Here is a 22,474-nt window from a genome sequence, read left to right as displayed (position 1 = left end):
TCAGTGCTCACAAGGAGCCTCATTCAACACACACGGTTCCATTCCCATTCATGCAAAGCACGAAAGTGTAAAACTTGGGAACATACTTGAGAGCAAAGATCACATTCAATCTCATTCAAGGCACGGATGTGAATGCAACGGGATGAAATTACTGAAATGATGCCTGCCCTCGAACTGTGATGATGGACTACCCGACTCGCCAATAATATTGGGTTCTGGTGTATTGAAATACAGGAGCTGCTGGATTTGTGTGTTTTCTTACCCCCTCACCATAGTTTGTCAAATGTTTAAACAACTGAACTTATATTCAAGGTTTGTTTCTCTTCATATGTTTTACTGGTTTACATTTGTCTCAGCAACCTCAGCAAAAATGATTCTTCTACTTTCAAAACAAAATGACAACAGGATGAATGCACACACTTGAAAATACAATACATGCAATGTTATGCATCATAGTGATGCAACCTCCTTTCAGTTTCATACTGCATGTCAATTGAAATCCTTACTGAAATGCACACCTTCTCAAGATTGCGCTTGACTGGCGTGTCAGGCACTCAATTACAGCTGTTTTATCAAGACAATGTGTTCGTTTTGTAATATATAGTTCCGGTCTGGTGTGGCACCCCAGCTAACGCACAACGTTGCCACAACGTTTCGTGTTAGCAGGGACTGTCTGCGGCGCGCTGGTGTGTCCCGGACTTTAGAGTAGAGAGACAGTTCAACTGCAAGTATGAGCGGCAGAAACGGATATTGCCTTCCCTTTAAGTAGAGCGTCAGGGACAGCCTCCCTGGCTTACGGCCATACTAGCCTGAATACGCCCGATCTCGTCCGATCTCGGAAGCTAAGCAGGCTCGGGCCTGGTCAGTACTTGGATGGGAGACCGCCTGGGAATACCAGGTGCTGTAAGCTTTTGCATCTTTTACACACCAGAGGGCGACAAATCACGAGTTTTAACTTTGGATACACGCAATTTCATCATTATTTCAGATTTGACTTCCCCAAATACACAGGCATACAATAGATCTTGTTCTCCAACGTAAACGGTCCCTAGTAACTAGGGTACATTCGTAAATAAATTGAGCATCATGGCTAGAAGTGACTAAATGTTGCCTAATCTTTCTCATCGAGAAATTACACAATTACAGCAACACAAAAAGGAACTCCACCGGACAAAGTTCAGTGCTCACAAGGAGCCTCATTCAACACACACGGTTCCATTCCCATTCATGCAAAGCACGAAAGTGTAAAACTTGGGAACATACTTGAGAGCAAAGATCACATTCAATCTCATTCAAGGCACGGATGTGAATGCAACGGGATGAAATTACTGAAATGATGCCTGCCCTCGAACTGTGATGATGGACTACCCGACTCGCCAATAATATTGGGTTCTGGTGTATTGAAATACAGGAGCTGCTGGATTTGTGTGTTTTCTTACCCCCTCACCATAGTTTGTCAAATGTTTAAACAACTGAACTTATATTCAAGGTTTGTTTCTCTTCATATGTTTTACTGGTTTACATTTGTCTCAGCAACCTGTTGAATGATTCTTCTGCTTTCAAAACAAAATGACAACAGGATGAATGCACACACTTGAAAATACAATACATGCAATGTTATGCATCATAGTGATGCAACCTCCTTTCAGTTTCATACTGCATGTCAATTGAAATCCTTACTGAAATGCACACCTTCTCAAGATTGCGCTTGACTGGCGTGTCAGGCACTCAATTACAGCTGTTTTATCAAGACAATGTGTTCGTTTTGTAATATATAGTTCCGGTCTGGTGTGGCACCCCAGCTAACGTACAACGTTGCCACAACGTTTCGTGTTAGCAGGGACTGTCTGCGGCGCGCTGGTGTGTCCCGGACTTTAGAGTAGAGAGACAGTTCAACTGCAAGTATGAGCGGCAGAAACGGATATTGCCTTCCCTTTAAGTAGAGCGTCAGGGACAGCCTCCCTGGCTTACGGCCATACTAGCCTGAATACGCCCGATCTCGTCCGATCTCGGAAGCTAAGCAGGCTCGGGCCTGGTCAGTACTTGGATGGGAGACCACCTGGGAAAACCAGGTGCTGTAAGCTTTTGCATCTTTTACACACCAGAGGGCGACAAATCACGAGTTTTAACTTTGGATACACGCAATTTCATCATTATTTCAGATTTGACTTCCCCAAATACACAGGCATACAATAGATCTTGTTCTCCAACGTAAACGGTCCCTAGTAACTAGGGTACATTCGTAAATAAATTGAGCATCATGGCTAGAAGTGACTAAATGTTGCCTAATCTTTCTCATCGAGAAATGACACAATTACAGCAACACAAAAAGGAACTCCACCGGACAGAGTTCAGTGCTCACAAGGAGCCTCATTCAACACACACGGTTCCATTCCCATTCATGCAAAGCACGAAAGTGTAAAACTTGGGAACATACTTGAGAGCAAAGATCACATTCAATCTCATTCAAGGCACGGATGTGAATGCAACGGGATGAAATTACTGAAATGATGCCTGCCCTCGAACTGTGATGATGGACTACCCGACTCGCCAATAATATTGGGTTCTGGTGTATTGAAATACAGGAGCTGCTGGATTTGTGTGTTTTCTTACCCCCTCACCATAGTTTGTCAAATGTTTAAACAACTGAACTTATATTCAAGGTTTGTTTCTCTTCATATGTTTTACTGGTTTACATTTGTCTCAGCAACCTGTTGAATGATTCTTCTGCTTTCAAAACAAAATGACAACAGGATGAATGCACACACTTGAAAATACAATACATGCAATGTAATGCATCATAGTGATGCAACCTCCTTTCAGTTTCATACTGCATGTCAATTGAAATCCTTACTGAAATGCACACCTTCTCAAGATTGCGCTTGACTGGCGTGTCAGGCACTCAATTACAGCTGTTTTATCAAGAGAATGTGTTCGTTTTGTAATATATAGTTCCGGTCTGGTGTGGCACCCCAGCTAACGCACAACGTTGCCACAATGTTGCCACAACGTGGCGTGTTAGCAGGGACTGTCTGCGGCGCGCTGGTGTGTCCCGGGCTTTAGAGTAGAGAGACAGTTCAACTGTAAGTATGAACGGCAGAAACGGATATTGCCTTCCCTTTAAGTAGAGCGTCAGGGACAGCCTCCCTGGCTTACGGCCATACTAGCCTGAATACGCCCGATCTCGTCCGATCTCGGAAGCTAAGCAGGCTCGGGCCTGGTCAGTACTTGGATGGGAGACCGCCTGGGAATACCAGGTGCTGTAAGCTTTTGCATCTTTTACACACCAGAGGGCGACAAATCACGAGTTTTAACTTTGGATACACGCAATTTCATCATTATTTCAGATTTGACTTCCCCAAATACACAGGCATACAATAGATCTTGTTCTCCAATGTAAACGGTCCCTAGTAACTAGGGTACATTCGTAAATAAATTGAGCATCATGGCTAGAAGTGACTAAATGTTGCCTAATCTTTCTCATCGAGAAATTACACAATTACAGCAACACAAAAAGGAACTCCACCGGACAAAGTTCAGTGCTCACAAGGAGCCTCATTCAACACACACGGTTCCATTCCCATTCATGCAAAGCACGAAAGTGTAAAACTTGGGAACATACTTGAGAGCAAAGATCACATTCAATCTCATTCAAGGCACGGATGTGAATGCAACGGGATGAAATTACTGAAATGATGCCTGCCCTCGAACTGTGATGATGGACTACCCGACTCGCCAATAATATTGGGTTCTGGTGTATTGAAATACAGGAGCTGCTGGATTTGTGTGTTTTCTTACCCCCTCACCATAGTTTGTCAAATGTTTAAACAACTGAACTTATATTCAAGGTTTGTTTCTCTTCATATGTTTTACTGGTTTACATTTGTCTCAGCAACCTGTTGAATGATTCTTCTGCTTTCAAAACAAAATGACAACAGGATGAATGCACACACTTGAAAATACAATACATGCAATGTTATGCATCATAGTGATGCAACCTCCTTTCAGTTTCATACTGCATGTCAATTGAAATCCTTACTGAAATGCACACCTTCTCAAGATTGCGCTTGACTGGCGTGTCAGGCACTCAATTACAGCTGTTTTATCAAGACAATGTGTTCGTTTTGTAATATATAGTTCCGGTCTGGTGTGGCACCCCAGCTAACGTACAACGTTGCCACAACGTTTCGTGTTAGCAGGGACTGTCTGCGGCGCGCTGGTGTGTCCCGGACTTTAGAGTAGAGAGACAGTTCAACTGCAAGTATGAGCGGCAGAAACGGATATTGCCTTCCCTTTAAGTAGAGCGTCAGGGACAGCCTCCCTGGCTTACGGCCATACTAGCCTGAATACGCCCGATCTCGTCCGATCTCGGAAGCTAAGCAGGCTCGGGCCTGGTCAGTACTTGGATGGGAGACCACCTGGGAAAACCAGGTGCTGTAAGCTTTTGCATCTTTTACACACCAGAGGGCGACAAATCACGAGTTTTAACTTTGGATACACGCAATTTCATCATTATTTCAGATTTGACTTCCCCAAATACACAGGCATACAATAGATCTTGTTCTCCAACGTAAACGGTCCCTAGTAACTAGGGTACATTCGTAAATAAATTGAGCATCATGGCTAGAAGTGACTAAATGTTGCCTAATCTTTCTCATCGAGAAATGACACAATTACAGCAACACAAAAAGGAACTCCACCGGACAGAGTTCAGTGCTCACAAGGAGCCTCATTCAACACACACGGTTCCATTCCCATTCATGCAAAGCACGAAAGTGTAAAACTTGGGAACATACTTGAGAGCAAAGATCACATTCAATCTCATTCAAGGCACGGATGTGAATGCAACGGGATGAAATTACTGAAATGATGCCTGCCCTCGAACTGTGATGATGGACTACCCGACTCGCCAATAATATTGGGTTCTGGTGTATTGAAATACAGGAGCTGCTGGATTTGTGTGTTTTCTTACCCCCTCACCATAGTTTGTCAAATGTTTAAACAACTGAACTTATATTCAAGGTTTGTTTCTCTTCATATGTTTTACTGGTTTACATTTGTCTCAGCAACCTGTTGAATGATTCTTCTGCTTTCAAAACAAAATGACAACAGGATGAATGCACACACTTGAAAATACAATACATGCAATGTAATGCATCATAGTGATGCAACCTCCTTTCAGTTTCATACTGCATGTCAATTGAAATCCTTACTGAAATGCACACCTTCTCAAGATTGCGCTTGACTGGCGTGTCAGGCACTCAATTACAGCTGTTTTATCAAGAGAATGTGTTCGTTTTGTAATATATAGTTCCGGTCTGGTGTGGCACCCCAGCTAACGCACAACGTTGCCACAATGTTGCCACAACGTGGCGTGTTAGCAGGGACTGTCTGCGGCGCGCTGGTGTGTCCCGGGCTTTAGAGTAGAGAGACAGTTCAACTGTAAGTATGAACGGCAGAAACGGATATTGCCTTCCCTTTAAGTAGAGCGTCAGGGACAGCCTCCCTGGCTTACGGCCATACTAGCCTGAATACGCCCGATCTCGTCCGATCTCGGAAGCTAAGCAGGCTCGGGCCTGGTCAGTACTTGGATGGGAGACCGCCTGGGAATACCAGGTGCTGTAAGCTTTTGCATCTTTTACACACCAGAGGGCGACAAATCACGAGTTTTAACTTTGGATACACGCAATTTCATCATTATTTCAGATTTGACTTCCCCAAATACACAGGCATACAATAGATCTTGTTCTCCAACGTAAACGGTCCCTAGTAACTAGGGTACATTCATAAATAAATTGAGCATCATGGCTAGAAGTGACTAAATGTTGCCTAATCTTTCTCATCGAGAAATGACACAATTACAGCAACACAAAAAGGAACTCCACCGGACAAAGTTCAGTGCTCACAAGGAGCCTCATTCAACACACACGGTTCCATTCCCATTCATGCAAAGCACGAAAGTGTAAAACTTGGGAACATACTTGAGAGCAAAGATCACATTCAATCTCATTCAAGGCACGGATGTGAATGCAACGGGATGAAATTACTGAAATGATGCCTGCCCTCGAACTGTGATGATGGACTACCCGACTCGCCAATAATATTGGGTTCTGGTGTATTGAAATACAGGAGCTGCTGGATTTGTGTGTTTTCTTACCCCCTCACCATAGTTTGTCAAATGTTTAAACAACTGAACTTATATTCAAGGTTTGTTTCTCTTCATATGTTTTACTGGTTTACATTTGTCTCAGCAACCTCAGCAAAAATGATTCTTCTACTTTCAAAACAAAATGACAACAGGATGAATGCACACACTTGAAAATACAATACATGCAATGTTATGCATCATAGTGATGCAACCTCCTTTCAGTTTCATACTGCATGTCAATTGAAATCCTTACTGAAATGCACACCTTCTCAAGATTGCGCTTGACTGGCGTGTCAGGCACTCAATTACAGCTGTTTTATCAAGACAATGTGTTCGTTTTGTAATATATAGTTCCGGTCTGGTGTGGCACCCCAGCTAACGCACAACGTTGCCACAACGTTTCGTGTTAGCAGGGACTGTCTGCGGCGCGCTGGTGTGTCCCGGACTTTAGAGTAGAGAGACAGTTCAACTGCAAGTATGAGCGGCAGAAACGGATATTGCCTTCCCTTTAAGTAGAGCGTCAGGGACAGCCTCCCTGGCTTACGGCCATACTAGCCTGAATACGCCCGATCTCGTCCGATCTCGGAAGCTAAGCAGGCTCGGGCCTGGTCAGTACTTGGATGGGAGACCGCCTGGGAATACCAGGTGCTGTAAGCTTTTGCATCTTTTACACACCAGAGGGCGACAAATCACGAGTTTTAACTTTGGATACTCGCAATTTCATCATTATTTCAGATTTGACTTCCCCAAATACACAGGCATACAATAGATCTTGTTCTCCAACGTAAACGGTCCCTAGTAACTAGGGTACATTCGTAAATAAATTGAGCATCATGGCTAGAAGTGACTAAATGTTGCCTAATCTTTCTCATCGAGAAATTACACAATTACAGCAACACAAAAAGGAACTCCACCGGACAAAGTTCAGTGCTCACAAGGAGCCTCATTCAACACACACGGTTCCATTCCCATTCATGCAAAGCACGAAAGTGTAAAACTTGGGAACATACTTGAGAGCAAAGATCACATTCAATCTCATTCAAGGCACGGATGTGAATGCAACGGGATGAAATTACTGAAATGATGCCTGCCCTCGAACTGTGATGATGGACTACCCGACTCGCCAATAATATTGGCTTCTGGTGTATTGAAATACAGGAGCTGCTGGATTTGTGTCATTTCTTACCCCCTCACCATAGTTTGTCAAATGTTTAAACAACTGAACTTATATTCAAGGTTTGTTTCTCTTCATATGTTTTACTGGTTTACATTTGTCTCAGCAACCTGTTGAATGATTCTTCTGCTTTCAAAACAAAATGACAACAGGATGAATGCACACACTTGAAAATACAATACATGCAATGTTATGCATCATAGTGATGCAACCTCCTTTCAGTTTCATACTGCATGTCAATTGAAATCCTTACTGAAATGCACACCTTCTCAAGATTGCGCTTGACTGGCGTGTCAGGCACTCAATTACAGCTGTTTTATCAAGACAATGTGTTCGTTTTGTAAAATATAGTTCCGGTCTGGTGTGGCACCCCAGCTAACGCACAACGTTGCCACAATGTTGCCACAACGTGGCGTGTTAGCAGGGACTGTCTGCGGCGCGCTGGTGTGTCCCGGGCTTTAGAGTAGAGAGACAGTTCAACTGTAAGTATGAACGGCAGAAACGGATATTGCCTTCCCTTTAAGTAGAGCGTCAGGGACAGCCTCCCTGGCTTACGGCCATACTAGCCTGAATACGCCCGATCTCGTCCGATCTCGGAAGCCAAGCAGGCTCGGGCCTGGTCAGTACTTGGATGGGAGACCGCCTGGGAATACCAGGTGCTGTAAGCTTTTGCATCTTTTACACACCAGAGGGCGACAAATCACGAGTTTTAACTTTGGATACACGCAATTTCATCATTATTTCAGATTTGACTTCCCCAAATACACAGGCATACAATAGATCTTGTTCTCCAACGTAAACGGTCCCTAGTAACTAGGGTACATTCGTAAATAAATTGAGCATCATGGCTAGAAGTGACTAAATGTTGCCTAATCTTTCTCATCGAGAAATGACACAATTACAGCAACACAAAAAGGAACTCCACCGGACAAAGTTCAGTGCTCACAAGGAGCCTCATTCAACACACACGGTTCCATTCCCATTCATGCAAAGCACGAAAGTGTAAAACTTGGGAACATACTTGAGAGCAAAGATCACATTCAATCTCATTCAAGGCACGGATGTGAATGCAACGGGATGAAATTACTGAAATGATGCCTGCCCTCGAACTGTGATGATGGACTACCCGACTCGCCAATAATATTGGGTTCTGGTGTATTGAAATACAGGAGCTGCTGGATTTGTGTGTTTTCTTACCCCCTCACCATAGTTTGTCAAATGTTTAAACAACTGAACTTATATTCAAGGTTTGTTTCTCTTCATATGTTTTACTGGTTTACATTTGTCTCAGCAACCTGTTGAATGATTCTTCTGCTTTCAAAACAAAATGACAACAGGATGAATGCACACACTTGAAAATACAATACATGCAATGTTATGCATCATAGTGATGCAACCTCCTTTCAGTTTCATACTGCATGTCAATTGAAATCCTTACTGAAATGCACACCTTCTCAAGATTGCGCTTGAATGGCGTGTCAGGCACTCAATTACAGCTGTTTTATCAAGACAATGTGTTCGTTTTGTAATACATAGGTCTGGTGTGGCACCCCAGCTAACGCACAACGTTGCCACAACGTTTCGTGTTAGCAGGGACTGTCTGCGGCGTGCTGGTGTGTCCCGGACTTTAGAGTAGAGAGACAGTTCAACTGTAAGTATGAGCGGCAGAAACGGATATTGCCTTCCCTTTAAGTAGAGCGTCAGGGACAGCCTCCCTGGCTTACGGCCATACTAGCCTGAATACGCCCGATCTCGTCCGATCTCGGAAACTAAGCAGGCTCGGGCCTGGTCAGTACTTGGATGGGAGACCGCCTGGGAATACCAGGTGCTGTAAGCTTTTGCATCTTTTACACACCAGAGGGCGACAAATCACGAGTTTTAACTTTGGATACACGCAATTTCATCATTATTTCAGATTTGACTTCCCCAAATACACAGGCATACAATAGATCTTGTTCTCCAATGTAAACGGTCCCTAGTAACTAGGGTACATTCGTAAATAAATTGAGCATCATGGCTAGAAGTGACTAAATGTTGCCTAATCTTTCTCATCGAGAAATGACACAATTACAGCAACACAAAAAGGAACTCCACCGGACAAAGTTCAGTGCTCACAAGGAGCCTCATTCAACACACACGGTTCCATTCCCATTCATGCAAAGCACGAAAGTGTAAAACTTGGGAACATACTTGAGAGCAAAGATCACATTCAATCTCATTCAGGCACGGATGTGAATGCAACAAGATGAAATTACTGAAATGATGCCTGCCCTCGAACTGTGATGATGGACTACCCGACTCGCCAATAATATTGGGTTCTGGTGTATTGAAATACAGGAGCTGCTGGATTTGTGTGTTTTCTTACCCCCTCACCATAGTTTGTCAAATGTTTAAACAACTGAACTTATATTCAAGGTTTGTTTCTCTTCATATGTTTTACTGGTTTACATTTGTCTCAGCAACCTGTTGAATGATTCTTCTGCTTTCAAAACAAAATGACAACAGGATGAATGCACACACTTGAAAATACAATACATGCAATGTTATGCATCATAGTGATGCAACCTCCTTTCAGTTTCATACTGCATGTCAATTGAAATCCTTACTGAAATGCACACCTTCTCAAGATTGCGCTTGACTGGCGTGTCAGGCACTCAATTACAGCTGTTTTATCAAGACAATGTGTTCGTTTTGTAATATATAGTTCCGGTCTGGTGTGGCACCCCAGCTAACGCACAACGTTGCCACAATGTTGCCACAACGTGGCGTGTTAGCAGGGACTGTCTGCGGCGCGCTGGTGTGTCCCGGGCTTTAGAGTAGAGAGACAGTTCAACTGTAAGTATGAACGGCAGAAACGGATATTGCCTTCCCTTTAAGTAGAGCGTCAGGGACAGCCTCCCTGGCTTACGGCCATACTAGCCTGAATACGCCCGATCTCGTCCGATCTCGGAAGCTAAGCAGGCTTGGGCCTGGTCAGTACTTGGATGGGAGACTGCCTGGAAATACCAGGTGCTGTAAGCTTTTGCATCTTTTACACACCAGAGGGCGACAAATCACGAGTTTTAACTTTGGATACACGCAATTTCATCATTATTTCAGATTTGACTTCCCCAAATACACAGGCATACAATAGATCTTGTTCTCCAACGTAAACGGTCCCTAGTAACTAGGGTACATTCGTATATAAATTGAGCATCATGGCTAGAAGTGACTTAATGTTGCCTAATCTTTCTCATCGAGAAATGACACAATTACAGCAACACAAAAAGGAACTCCACCGGACAAAGTTCAGTGCTCACAAGGAGCTTCATTCAACACATACGGTTCCATTCCCATTCATGCAAAGCACGAAAGTGTAAAACTTGGGAACATACTTGAGAGCAAAGATCACATTCAATCTCATTCAAGGCACGGATGTGAATGCAACGGGATGAAATTACTGAAATTATGCCTGCCCTCGAACTGTGATGATGGACTACCCGACTCGCCAATAATATTGGGTTCTGGTGTATTGAAGTACAGGAGCTGCTGGATTTGTGTGTTTTCTTACCCCCTCACCATAGTTTGTCAAATGTTTAAACAACTGAACTTATATTCAAGGTTTGTTTCTCTTCATATGTTTTACTGGTTTACATTTGTCTCAGCAACCTGTTGAATGATTCTTCTGCTTTCAAAACAAAATGACAACAGGATGAATGCACACACTTGAAAATACAATACATGCAATGTTATGCATCATAGTGATGCAACCTCCTTTCAGTTTCATACTGCATGTCAATTGAAATCCTTACTGAAATGCACACCTTCTCAAGATTGCGCTTGACTGGCGTGTCAGGCACTCAATTACAGCTGTTTTATCAAGACAATGTGTTCGTTTTGTAATATATAGTTCCGGTCTGGTGTGGCACCCCAGCTAACGCACAACGTTGCCACAACGTTTCGTGTTAGCAGGGACTGTCTGCGGCGCGCTGGTGTGTCCCGGACTTTAGAGTAGAGAGACAGTTCAATTGCAAGTATGAGCGGCAGAAACGGATATTGCCTTCCCTTTAAGTAGAGCGTCAGGGACAGCCTCTCTGGCTTACGGCCATACTAGCCTGAATACGCCCGATCTCATCCGATCTCGGAAGCTAAGCAGGCTCGGGCCTGGTCAGTACTTGGATGGGAGACCGCCTGGGAATACCAGGTGCTGTAAGCTTTTGCATCTTTTACACACCAGAGGGCGACAAATCACGAGTTTTAACTTTGGATACACGCAATTTCATCATTATTTCAGATTTGACTTCCCCAAATACACAGGCATACAATAGATCTTGTTCTCCAACGTAAACGGTCCCTAGTAACTAGTGTACATTCGTAAATAAATTGAGCATCATGGCTAGAAGTGACTAAATGTTGCCTAATCTTTCTCATCGAGAAATGACACAATTACAGCAACACAAAAAGGAACTCCACCGGACAAAGTTCAGTGCTCACAAGGAGCCTCATTCAACACACACGGTTCCATTCCCATTCATGCAAAGCACGAAAGTGTAAAACGTGGGACAATACTTGAGAGCAAAGATCACATTCAATCTCATTCAAGGCACGGATGTGAATGCAACGGGATGAAATTACTGAAATGATGCCTGCCCTCGAACTGTGATGATGGACTACCCGACTCGCCAATAATATTGGGTTCTGGTGTATTGAAATACAGGAGCTGCTGGATTTGTGTGTTTTCTTACCCCCTCACCATAGTTTGTCAAATGTTTAAACAACTGAACTTATATTCAAGGTTTGTTTCTCTTCATATGTTTTACTGGTTTACATTTGTCTCAGCAACCTGTTGAATGATTCTTCTGCTTTCAAAACAAAATGACAACAGGATGAATGCACACACTTGAAAATACAATACATGCAATGTTATGCATCATAGTGATGCAACCTCCTTTCAGTTTCATACTGCATGTCAATTGAAATCCTTACTGAAATGCACACCTTCTCAAGATTGCGCTTGACTGGCGTGTCAGGCACTCAATTACAGCTGTTTTATCAAGACAATGTGTTCGTTTTGTAATATATAGTTCCGGTCTGGTGTGGCACCCCAGCTAACGCACAACGTTGCCACAATGTTGCCACAACGTGGCGTGTTAGCAGGGACTATCTGCGGCGCGCTGCTGTGTCCCGGGCTTTAGAGTAGAGAGACAGTTCAACTGTAAGTATGAACGGCAGAAACGGATATTGCCTTCCCTTTAAGTAGAGCGTCAGGGACAGCCTTTCTGGCTTACGGCCATACTAGCCTGAATACGCCCGATCTCGTCCGATCTCGGAAGCTAAGCAGGCTCGCGCCTGGTCAGTACTTGGATGGGAGACCGCCTGGGAATACCAGGTGCTGTAAGCTTTTGCATCTTTTACACACCAGAGGGCGACAAATCACGAGTTTTAACTTTGGATACACGCAATTTCATCATTATTTCAGATTTGACTTCCCCAAATACACAGGCATACAATAGATCTTGTTCTCCAACGTAAACGGTCCCTAGTAACTAGGGTACATTCATAAATAAATTGAGCATCATGGCTAGAAGTGACTAAATGTTGCCTAATCTTTCTCATCGAGAAATGACACAATTACAGCAACACAAAAAGGAACTCCACCGGACAAAGTTCAGTGCTCACAAGGAGCCTCATTCAACACACACGGTTCCATTCCCATTCATGCAAAGCACGAAAGTGTAAAACTTGGGAACATACTTGAGAGCAAAGATCACATTCAATCTCATTCAAGGCACGGATGTGAATGCAACGGGATGAAATTACTGAAATGATGCCTGCCCTCGAACTGTGATGATGGACTACCCGACTCGCCAATAATATTGGGTTCTGGTGTATTGAAATACAGGAGCTGCTGGATTTGTGTGTTTTCTTACCCCCTCACCATAGTTTGTCAAATGTTTAAACAACTGAACTTATATTCAAGGTTTGTTTCTCTTCATATGTTTTACTGGTTTACATTTGTCTCAGCAACCTCAGCAAAAATGATTCTTCTACTTTCAAAACAAAATGACAACAGGATGAATGCACACACTTGAAAATACAATACATGCAATGTTATGCATCATAGTGATGCAACCTCCTTTCAGTTTCATACTGCATGTCAATTGAAATCCTTACTGAAATGCACACCTTCTCAAGATTGCGCTTGACTGGCGTGTCAGGCACTCAATTACAGCTGTTTTATCAAGACAATGTGTTCGTTTTGTAATATATAGTTCCGGTCTGGTGTGGCACCCCAGCTAACGCACAACGTTGCCACAACGTTTCGTGTTAGCAGGGACTGTCTGCGGCGCGCTGGTGTGTCCCGGACTTTAGAGTAGAGAGACAGTTCAACTGCAAGTATGAGCGGCAGAAACGGATATTGCCTTCCCTTTAAGTAGAGCGTCAGGGACAGCCTCCCTGGCTTACGGCCATACTAGCCTGAATACGCCCGATCTCGTCCGATCTCGGAGGCTAAGCAGGCTCGGGCCTGGTCAGTACTTGGATGGGAGACCGCCTGGGAATACCAGGTGCTGTAAGCTTTTGCATCTTTTACACACCAGAGGGCGACAAATCACGAGTTTTAACTTTGGATACTCGCAATTTCATCATTATTTCAGATTTGACTTCCCCAAATACACAGGCATACAATAGATCTTGTTCTCCAACGTAAACGGTCCCTAGTAACTAGGGTACATTCGTAAATAAATTGAGCATCATGGCTAGAAGTGACTAAATGTTGCCTAATCTTTCTCATCGAGAAATTACACAATTACAGCAACACAAAAAGGAACTCCACCGGACAAAGTTCAGTGCTCACAAGGAGCCTCATTCAACACACACGGTTCCATTCCCATTCATGCAAAGCACGAAAGTGTAAAACTTGGGAACATACTTGAGAGCAAAGATCACATTCAATCTCATTCAAGGCACGGATGTGAATGCAACGGGATGAAATTACTGAAATGATGCCTGCCCTCGAACTGTGATGATGGACTACCCGACTCGCCAATAATATTGGCTTCTGGTGTATTGAAATACAGGAGCTGCTGGATTTGTGTCATTTCTTACCCCCTCACCATAGTTTGTCAAATGTTTAAACAACTGAACTTATATTCAAGGTTTGTTTCTCTTCATATGTTTTACTGGTTTACATTTGTCTCAGCAACCTGTTGAATGATTCTTCTGCTTTCAAAACAAAATGACAACAGGATGAATGCACACACTTGAAAATACAATACATGCAATGTTATGCATCATAGTGATGCAACCTCCTTTCAGTTTCATACTGCATGTCAATTGAAATCCTTACTGAAATGCACACCTTCTCAAGATTGCGCTTGACTGGCGTGTCAGGCACTCAATTACAGCTGTTTTATCAAGACAATGTGTTCGTTTTGTAAAATATAGTTCCGGTCTGGTGTGGCACCCCAGCTAACGCACAACGTTGCCACAATGTTGCCACAACGTGGCGTGTTAGCAGGGACTGTCTGCGGCGCGCTGGTGTGTCCCGGGCTTTAGAGTAGAGAGACAGTTCAACTGTAAGTATGAACGGCAGAAACGGATATTGCCTTCCCTTTAAGTAGAGCGTCAGGGACAGCCTCCCTGGCTTACGGCCATACTAGCCTGAATACGCCCGATCTCGTCCGATCTCGGAAGCCAAGCAGGCTCGGGCCTGGTCAGTACTTGGATGGGAGACCGCCTGGGAATACCAGGTGCTGTAAGCTTTTGCATCTTTTACACACCAGAGGGCGACAAATCACGAGTTTTAACTTTGGATACACGCAATTTCATCATTATTTCAGATTTGACTTCCCCAAATACACAGGCATACAATAGATCTTGTTCTCCAACGTAAACGGTCCCTAGTAACTAGGGTACATTCGTAAATAAATTGAGCATCATGGCTAGAAGTGACTAAATGTTGCCTAATCTTTCTCATCGAGAAATGACACAATTACAGCAACACAAAAAGGAACTCCACCGGACAAAGTTCAGTGCTCACAAGGAGCCTCATTCAACACACACGGTTCCATTCCCATTCATGCAAAGCACGAAAGTGTAAAACTTGGGAACATACTTGAGAGCAAAGATCACATTCAATCTCATTCAAGGCACGGATGTGAATGCAACGGGATGAAATTACTGAAATGATGCCTGCCCTCGAACTGTGATGATGGACTACCCGACTCGCCAATAATATTGGGTTCTGGTGTATTGAAATACAGGAGCTGCTGGATTTGTGTGTTTTCTTACCCCCTCACCATAGTTTGTCAAATGTTTAAACAACTGAACTTATATTCAAGGTTTGTTTCTCTTCATATGTTTTACTGGTTTACATTTGTCTCAGCAACCTGTTGAATGATTCTTCTGCTTTCAAAACAAAATGACAACAGGATGAATGCACACACTTGAAAATACAATACATGCAATGTTATGCATCATAGTGATGCAACCTCCTTTCAGTTTCATACTGCATGTCAATTGAAATCCTTACTGAAATGCACACCTTCTCAAGATTGCGCTTGAATGGCGTGTCAGGCACTCAATTACAGCTGTTTTATCAAGACAATGTGTTCGTTTTGTAATACATAGGTCTGGTGTGGCACCCCAGCTAACGCACAACGTTGCCACAACGTTTCGTGTTAGCAGGGACTGTCTGCGGCGTGCTGGTGTGTCCCGGACTTTAGAGTAGAGAGACAGTTCAACTGTAAGTATGAGCGGCAGAAACGGATATTGCCTTCCCTTTAAGTAGAGCGTCAGGGACAGCCTCCCTGGCTTACGGCCATACTAGCCTGAATACGCCCGATCTCGTCCGATCTCGGAAGCCAAGCAGGCTCGGGCCTGGTCAGTACTTGGATGGGAGACCGCCTGGGAATACCAGGTGCTGTAAGCTTTTGCATCTTTTACACACCAGAGGGCGACAAATCACGAGTTTTAACTTTGGATACACGCAATTTCATCATTATTTCAGATTTGACTTCCCCAAATACACAGGCATACAATAGATCTTGTTCTCCAATGTAAACGGTCCCTAGTAACTAGGGTACATTCGTAAATAAATTGAGCATCATGGCTAGAAGTGACTAAATGTTGCCTAATCTTTCTCATCGAGAAATGACACAATTACAGCAACACAAAAAGGAACTCCACCGGACAAAGTTCAGTGCTCACAAGGAGCCTCATTCAACACACACGGTTCCATTCCCATTCATGCAAAGCACGAAAGTGTAAAACTTGGGAACATACTTGAGAGCAAAGATCACATTCAATCTCATTCAAGGCACGGATGTGAATGCAACGGGATGAAATTTCTGAAATGATGCCTGCCCTCGAACTGTGATGATGGACTACCCGACTCGCCAATAATATTGGGTTCTGGTGTATTGAAATACAGGAGCTGCTGGATTTGTGTGTTTTCTTACCCCCTCACCATAGTTTGTCAAATGTTTAAACAACTGAACTTATATTCAAGGTTTGTTTCTCTTCATATGTTTTACTGGTTTACATTTGTCTCAGCAACCTGTTGAATGATTCTTCTGCTTTCAAAACAAAATGACAACAGGATGAATGCACACACTTGAAAATACAATACATGCAATGTTATGCATCATAGTGATGCAACCTCCTTTCAGTTTCATACTGCATGTCAATTGAAATCCTTACTGAAATGCACACCTTCTCAAGATTGCGCTTGAATGGCGTGTCAGGCACTCAATTACAGCTGTTTTATCAAGACAATGTGTTCGTTTTGTAATACATAGGTCTGGTGTGGCACCCCAGCTAACGCACAACGTTGCCACAACGTTTCGTGTTAGCAGGGACTGTCTGCGGCGTGCTGGTGTGTCCCGGACTTTAGAGTAGAGAGACAGTTCAACTGTAAGTATGAGCGGCAGAAACGGATATTGCCTTCCCTTTAAGTAGAGCGTCAGGGACAGCCTCCCTGGCTTACGGCCATACTAGCCTGAATACGCCCGATCTCGTCCGATCTCGGAAACTAAGCAGGCTCGGGCCTGGTCAGTACTTGGATGGGAGACCGCCTGGGAATACCAGGTGCTGTAAGCTTTTGCATCTTTTACACACCAGAGGGCGACAAATCACGAGTTTTAACTTTGGATACACGCAATTTCATCATTATTTCAGATTTGACTTCCCCAAATACACAGGCATACAATAGATCTTGTTCTCCAATGTAAACGGTCCCTAGTAACTAGGGTACATTCGTAAATAAATTGAGCATCATGGCTAGAAGTGACTAAATGTTGCCTAATCTTTCTCATCGAGAAATGACACAATTACAGCAACACAAAAAGGAACTCCACCGGACAAAGTTCAGTGCTCACAAGGAGCCTCATTCAACACACACGGTTCCATTCCCATTCATGCAAAGCACGAAAGTGTAAAACTTGGGAACATACTTGAGAGCAAAGATCACATTCAATCTCATTCAAGGCACGGATGTGAATGCAACGGGATGAAATTTCTGAAATGATGCCTGCCCTCGAACTGTGATGATGGACTACCCGACTCGCCAATAATATTGGGTTCTGGTGTATTGAAATACAGGAGCTGCTGGATTTGTGTGTTTTCTTACCCCCTCACCATAGTTTGTCAAATGTTTAAACAACTGAACTTATATTCAAGGTTTGTTTCTCTTCATATGTTTTACTGGTTTACATTTGTCTCAGCAACCTGTTGAATGATTCTTCTGCTTTCAAAACAAAATGACAACAGGATGAATGCACACACTTGTAAAAACAATACATGCAATGTTATGCATCATAGTGATGCAACCTCCTTTCAGTTTCATACTGCATGTCAATTGAAATCCTTACTGAAATGCACACCTTCTCAAGATTGCGCTTGACTGGCGTGTCAGGCACTCAATTACAGCTGTTTTATCAAGACAATGTGTTCGTTTTGTAATATATAGTTCCGGTCTGGTGTGGCACCCCAGCTAACGCACAACGTTGCCACAATGTTGCCACAACGTGGCGTGTTAGCAGGGACTGTCTGCGGCGCGCTGGTGTGTCCCGGGCTTTAGAGTAGAGAGACAGTTCAACTGTAAGTATGAACGGCAGAAACGGATATTGCCTTCCCTTTAAGTAGAGCGTCAGGGACAGCATTCCTAGCTCACGGCCATACTAGCCTGAATACGCCCGATCTCGTCCGATCTCGGAAGCTAAGCAGGCTCGGGCCTGGTCAGTACTTGGATGGGAGACCGCCTGGGAATACCAGGTGCTGTAAGCTTTTGCATCTTTTACACACCAGAGGGCGACATATCACGAGTTTTAACTTTGGATACACGCAATTTCATCATTATTTCAGATTTGACTTCCCCAAATACACAGGCATACAATAGATCTTGTTCTCCAATGTAAACGGTCCCTAGTAACTAGGGTACATTCATAAATAAATTGAGCATCATGGCTAGAAGTGACTAAATGTTGCCTAATCTTTCTCATCGAGAAATGACAGAATTACAGCAACACAAAAAGGAACTCCACCGGACAAAGTTCAGTGCTCACAAGGAGCCTCATTCAACACACACGGTTCCATTCCCATTCATGCAAAGCACGAAAGTGTAAAACTTGGGAACATACTTGAGAGCAAAGATCACATTCAATCTCATTCAAGGCACGGATGTGAATGCAACAAGATGAAATTACTGAAATGATGCCTGCCCTCGAACTGTGATGATGGACTACCCGACTCGCCAATAATATTGGGTTCTGGTGTATTGAAATACAGGAGCTGCTGGATTTGTGTGTTTTCTTACCCCCTCACCATAGTTTGTCAAATGTTTAAACAACTGAACTTATATTCAAGGTTTGTTTCTCTTCATATGTTTTACTGGTTTACATTTGTCTCAGCAACCTGTTGAATGATTCTTCTGCTTTCAAAACAAAATGACAACAGGATGAATGCACACACTTGAAAATACAATACATGCAATGTTATGCATCATAGTGATGCAACCTCCTTTCAGTTTCATACTGCATGTCAATTTAAATCCTTACTGAAATGCACACCTTCTCAAGATTGCGCTTGACTGGCGTGTCAGGCACTCAATTACAGCTGTTTTATCAAGACAATGTGTTCGTTTTGTAATATATAGTTCCGGTCTGGTGTGGCACCCCAGCTAACGCACAACGTTGCCACAATGTTGCCACAACGTGGCGTGTTAGCAGGGACTGTCTGCGGCGCGCTGGTGTGTCCCGGGCTTTAGAGTAGAGAGACAGTTCAACTGTAAGTATGAACGGCAGAAACGGATATTGCCTTCCCTTTAAGTAGAGCGTCAGGGACAGCCTCCCTGGCTTACGGCCATACTAGCCTGAATACGCCCGATCTCGTCCGATCTCGGAAGCTAAGCAGGCTTGGGCCTGGTCAGTACTTGGATGGGAGACCGCCTGGGATTACCAGGTGCTGTAAGCTTTTGCATCTTTTACACACCAGAGGGCGACAAATCACGAGTTTTAACTTTGGATACACGCAATTTCATCATTATTTCAGATTTGACTTCCCCAAATACACAGGCATACAATAGATCTTGTTCTCCAACGTAAACGGTCCCTAGTAACTAGGGTACATTCGTAAATAAATTGAGCATCATGGCTAGAAGTGACTAAATGTTGCCTAATCTTTCTCATCGAGAAATGACACAATTACAGCAACACAAAAAGGAACTCCACCGGACAAAGTTCAGTGCTCACAAGGAGCCTCATTCAACACACACGGTTCCATTCCCATTCATGCAAAGCACGAAAGTGTAAAACTTGGGAACATACTTGAGAGCAAAGATCACATTCAATCTCATTCAAGGCACGGATGTGAATGCAACGGGATGAAATTACTGAAATGATGCCTGCCCTCGAACTGTGATGATGGACTACCCGACTCGCCAATAATATTGGGTTCTGGTGTATTGAAATACAGGAGCTGCTGGATTTGTGTGTTTTCTTACCCCCTCACCATAGTTTGTCAAATGTTTAAACAACTGAACTTATATTCAAGGTTTGTTTCTCTTCATATGTTTTACTGGTTTACATTTGTCTCAGCAACCTGTTGAATGATTCTTCTGCTTTCAAAACAAAATGACAACAGGATGAATGCACACACTTGAAAATACAATACATGCAATGTTATGCATCATAGTGATGCAACCTCCTTTCAGTTTCATACTGCATGTCAATTGAAATCCTTACTGAAATGCACACCTTCTCAAGATTGCGCTTGACTGGCGTGTCAGGCACTCAATTACAGCTGTATTATCAAGACAATGTGTTCGTTTTGTAAAATATAGTTCCGGTCTGGTGTGGCACCCCAGCTAACGCACAACGTTGCCACAACGTTTCGTGTTAGCAGGGACTGTCTGCGGCGCGCTGGTGTGTCCCGGACTTTAGAGTAGAGAGACAGTTCAACTGCAAGTATGAGCGGCAGAAACGGATATTGCCTTCCCTTTAAGTAGAGCGTCAGGGACAGCCTCCCTGGCTTTCGGCCATACTAGCCTGAATACGCCCGATCTCGTCCAATCTCGGAAGCTAAGCAGGCTCAGGCCTGGTCAGTACTTGGATGGGAGACCGCCTGGGAATACCAGGTGCTGTAAGCTTTTGCATCTTTTACACACCAGAGGGCGACAAATCACGAGTCTTAACTTTGGATACACGCAATTTCATCATTATTTCAGATTTGACTTCCCCAAATACACAGGCATACAATAGATCTTGTTCTCCAACGTAAACGGTCCCTAGTAACTAGGGTACATTCGTAAATAAATTGAGCATCATGGCTAGAAGTGACTAAATGTTGCCTAATCTTTCTCATCGAGAAATGACACAATTACAGCAACACAAAAAGGAACTCCACCGGACAAAGTTCAGTGCTCACAAGGAGCCTCATTCAACACACACGGTTCCATTCCCATTTATGCAAAGCACGAAAGTGTAAAACTTGGGAACATACTTGAGAGCAAAGATCACATTCAATCTCATTCAAGGCACGGATGTGAATGCAACAAGATGAAATTACTGAAATGATGCCTGCCCTCGAACTGTGATGATGGACTACCCGACTCGCCAATAATATTGGGTTCTGGTGTATTGAAATACAGGAGCTGCTGGATTTGTGTGTTTTCTTACCCCCTCACCATAGTTTGTCAAATGTTTAAACAACTGAACTTATATTCAAGGTTTGATTCTCTTCATATGTTTTACTGGTTTACATTTGTCTCAGCAACCTGTTGAATGATTCTTCTGCTTTCAAAACAAAATGACAACAGGATGAATGCACACACTTGAAAATACAATACATGCAATGTTATGCATCATAGTGATGCAACCTCCTTTCAGTTTCATACTGCATGTCAATTGAAATCCTTACTGAAATGCACACCTTCTCAAGATTGCGCTTGACTGGCGTGTCAGGCACTCAATTACAGCTGTATTATCAAGACAATGTGTTCGTTTTGTAAAATATAGTTCCGGTCTGGTGTGGCACCCCAGCTAACGCACAACGTTGCCACAACGTTTCGTGTTAGCAGGGACTGTCTGCGGCGCGCTGGTGTGTCCCGGACTTTAGAGTAGAGAGACAGTTCAACTGCAAGTATGAGCGGCAGAAACGGATATTGCCTTCCCTTTAAGTAGAGCGTCAGGGACAGCCTCCCTGGCTTTCGGCCATACTAGCCTGAATACGCCCGATCTCGTCCAATCTCGGAAGCTAAGCAGGCTCAGGCCTGGTCAGTACTTGGATGGGAGACCGCCTGGGAATACCAGGTGCTGTAAGCTTTTGCATCTTTTACACACCAGAGGGCGACAAATCACGAGTCTTAACTTTGGATACACGCAATTTCATCATTATTTCAGATTTGACTTCCCCAAATACACAGGCATACAATAGATCTTGTTCTCCAACGTAAACGGTCCCTAGTAACTAGGGTACATTCGTAAATAAATTGAGCATCATGGCTAGAAGTGACTAAATGTTGCCTAATCTTTCTCATCGAGAAATGACACAATTACAGCAACACAAAAAGGAACTCCACCGGACAAAGTTCAGTGCTCACAAGGAGCCTCATTCAACACACACGGTTCCATTCCCATTTATGCAAAGCACGAAAGTGTAAAACTTGGGAACATACT

At 43.5% G+C, this 22,474-nt stretch overlaps 19 non-coding genes across 19 annotated transcripts; all 19 read left to right on the top strand.

Moving 5' to 3' along the window:
- The first annotated feature begins 791 nt into the window (after positions 1-791).
- On the top strand, positions 792-910 carry LOC136735643 (5S ribosomal RNA). Its single transcript, XR_010811178.1, has one exon. It is a non-coding gene; the product is annotated as a 5S ribosomal RNA (ribosomal RNA).
- Positions 911-1,965: 1,055 nt separating this feature from the next.
- LOC136735707 (5S ribosomal RNA) lies at positions 1,966-2,084 on the top strand. The gene has a single exon (XR_010811238.1). It is a non-coding gene; the product is annotated as a 5S ribosomal RNA (ribosomal RNA).
- Positions 2,085-3,150: 1,066 nt separating this feature from the next.
- On the top strand, positions 3,151-3,269 carry LOC136735642 (5S ribosomal RNA). The gene has a single exon (XR_010811177.1). It is a non-coding gene; the product is annotated as a 5S ribosomal RNA (ribosomal RNA).
- A 1,055-nt stretch (positions 3,270-4,324) lies between these two features.
- LOC136735705 (5S ribosomal RNA) lies at positions 4,325-4,443 on the top strand. The gene has a single exon (XR_010811237.1). It is a non-coding gene; the product is annotated as a 5S ribosomal RNA (ribosomal RNA).
- A 1,066-nt stretch (positions 4,444-5,509) lies between these two features.
- LOC136735641 (5S ribosomal RNA) lies at positions 5,510-5,628 on the top strand. The gene has a single exon (XR_010811176.1). It is a non-coding gene; the product is annotated as a 5S ribosomal RNA (ribosomal RNA).
- A 1,058-nt stretch (positions 5,629-6,686) lies between these two features.
- Positions 6,687-6,805, top strand: LOC136735640 (5S ribosomal RNA). The gene has a single exon (XR_010811175.1). It is a non-coding gene; the product is annotated as a 5S ribosomal RNA (ribosomal RNA).
- A 1,066-nt stretch (positions 6,806-7,871) lies between these two features.
- Positions 7,872-7,990, top strand: LOC136735834 (5S ribosomal RNA). The gene has a single exon (XR_010811360.1). It is a non-coding gene; the product is annotated as a 5S ribosomal RNA (ribosomal RNA).
- Positions 7,991-9,040: 1,050 nt separating this feature from the next.
- Positions 9,041-9,159, top strand: LOC136735109 (5S ribosomal RNA). Its single transcript, XR_010810732.1, has one exon. It is a non-coding gene; the product is annotated as a 5S ribosomal RNA (ribosomal RNA).
- Positions 9,160-10,224: 1,065 nt separating this feature from the next.
- LOC136735222 (5S ribosomal RNA) lies at positions 10,225-10,343 on the top strand. The gene has a single exon (XR_010810842.1). It is a non-coding gene; the product is annotated as a 5S ribosomal RNA (ribosomal RNA).
- A 1,055-nt stretch (positions 10,344-11,398) lies between these two features.
- Positions 11,399-11,517, top strand: LOC136735580 (5S ribosomal RNA). Its single transcript, XR_010811117.1, has one exon. It is a non-coding gene; the product is annotated as a 5S ribosomal RNA (ribosomal RNA).
- Positions 11,518-12,583: 1,066 nt separating this feature from the next.
- On the top strand, positions 12,584-12,702 carry LOC136735232 (5S ribosomal RNA). The gene has a single exon (XR_010810851.1). It is a non-coding gene; the product is annotated as a 5S ribosomal RNA (ribosomal RNA).
- A 1,058-nt stretch (positions 12,703-13,760) lies between these two features.
- On the top strand, positions 13,761-13,879 carry LOC136735964 (5S ribosomal RNA). The gene has a single exon (XR_010811491.1). It is a non-coding gene; the product is annotated as a 5S ribosomal RNA (ribosomal RNA).
- A 1,066-nt stretch (positions 13,880-14,945) lies between these two features.
- LOC136735832 (5S ribosomal RNA) lies at positions 14,946-15,064 on the top strand. The gene has a single exon (XR_010811358.1). It is a non-coding gene; the product is annotated as a 5S ribosomal RNA (ribosomal RNA).
- A 1,050-nt stretch (positions 15,065-16,114) lies between these two features.
- LOC136735831 (5S ribosomal RNA) lies at positions 16,115-16,233 on the top strand. Its single transcript, XR_010811357.1, has one exon. It is a non-coding gene; the product is annotated as a 5S ribosomal RNA (ribosomal RNA).
- Positions 16,234-17,283: 1,050 nt separating this feature from the next.
- On the top strand, positions 17,284-17,402 carry LOC136735107 (5S ribosomal RNA). Its single transcript, XR_010810730.1, has one exon. It is a non-coding gene; the product is annotated as a 5S ribosomal RNA (ribosomal RNA).
- Positions 17,403-18,468: 1,066 nt separating this feature from the next.
- LOC136735968 (5S ribosomal RNA) lies at positions 18,469-18,587 on the top strand. The gene has a single exon (XR_010811495.1). It is a non-coding gene; the product is annotated as a 5S ribosomal RNA (ribosomal RNA).
- A 1,066-nt stretch (positions 18,588-19,653) lies between these two features.
- On the top strand, positions 19,654-19,772 carry LOC136735117 (5S ribosomal RNA). The gene has a single exon (XR_010810740.1). It is a non-coding gene; the product is annotated as a 5S ribosomal RNA (ribosomal RNA).
- A 1,055-nt stretch (positions 19,773-20,827) lies between these two features.
- Positions 20,828-20,946, top strand: LOC136735273 (5S ribosomal RNA). Its single transcript, XR_010810890.1, has one exon. It is a non-coding gene; the product is annotated as a 5S ribosomal RNA (ribosomal RNA).
- Positions 20,947-22,001: 1,055 nt separating this feature from the next.
- Positions 22,002-22,120, top strand: LOC136735272 (5S ribosomal RNA). The gene has a single exon (XR_010810889.1). It is a non-coding gene; the product is annotated as a 5S ribosomal RNA (ribosomal RNA).
- Positions 22,121-22,474: the final 354 nt, after the last annotated feature.

Source organism: Amia ocellicauda, unplaced genomic scaffold (genome assembly GCF_036373705.1).
Source record: "Amia ocellicauda isolate fAmiCal2 unplaced genomic scaffold, fAmiCal2.hap1 HAP1_SCAFFOLD_41, whole genome shotgun sequence".
Taxonomy (NCBI): Eukaryota; Metazoa; Chordata; class Actinopteri; order Amiiformes; family Amiidae; genus Amia; species Amia ocellicauda.
Note: the sequence above shows the minus strand (reverse complement) of the source record. Positions and strands in the feature narration are given on the sequence as shown.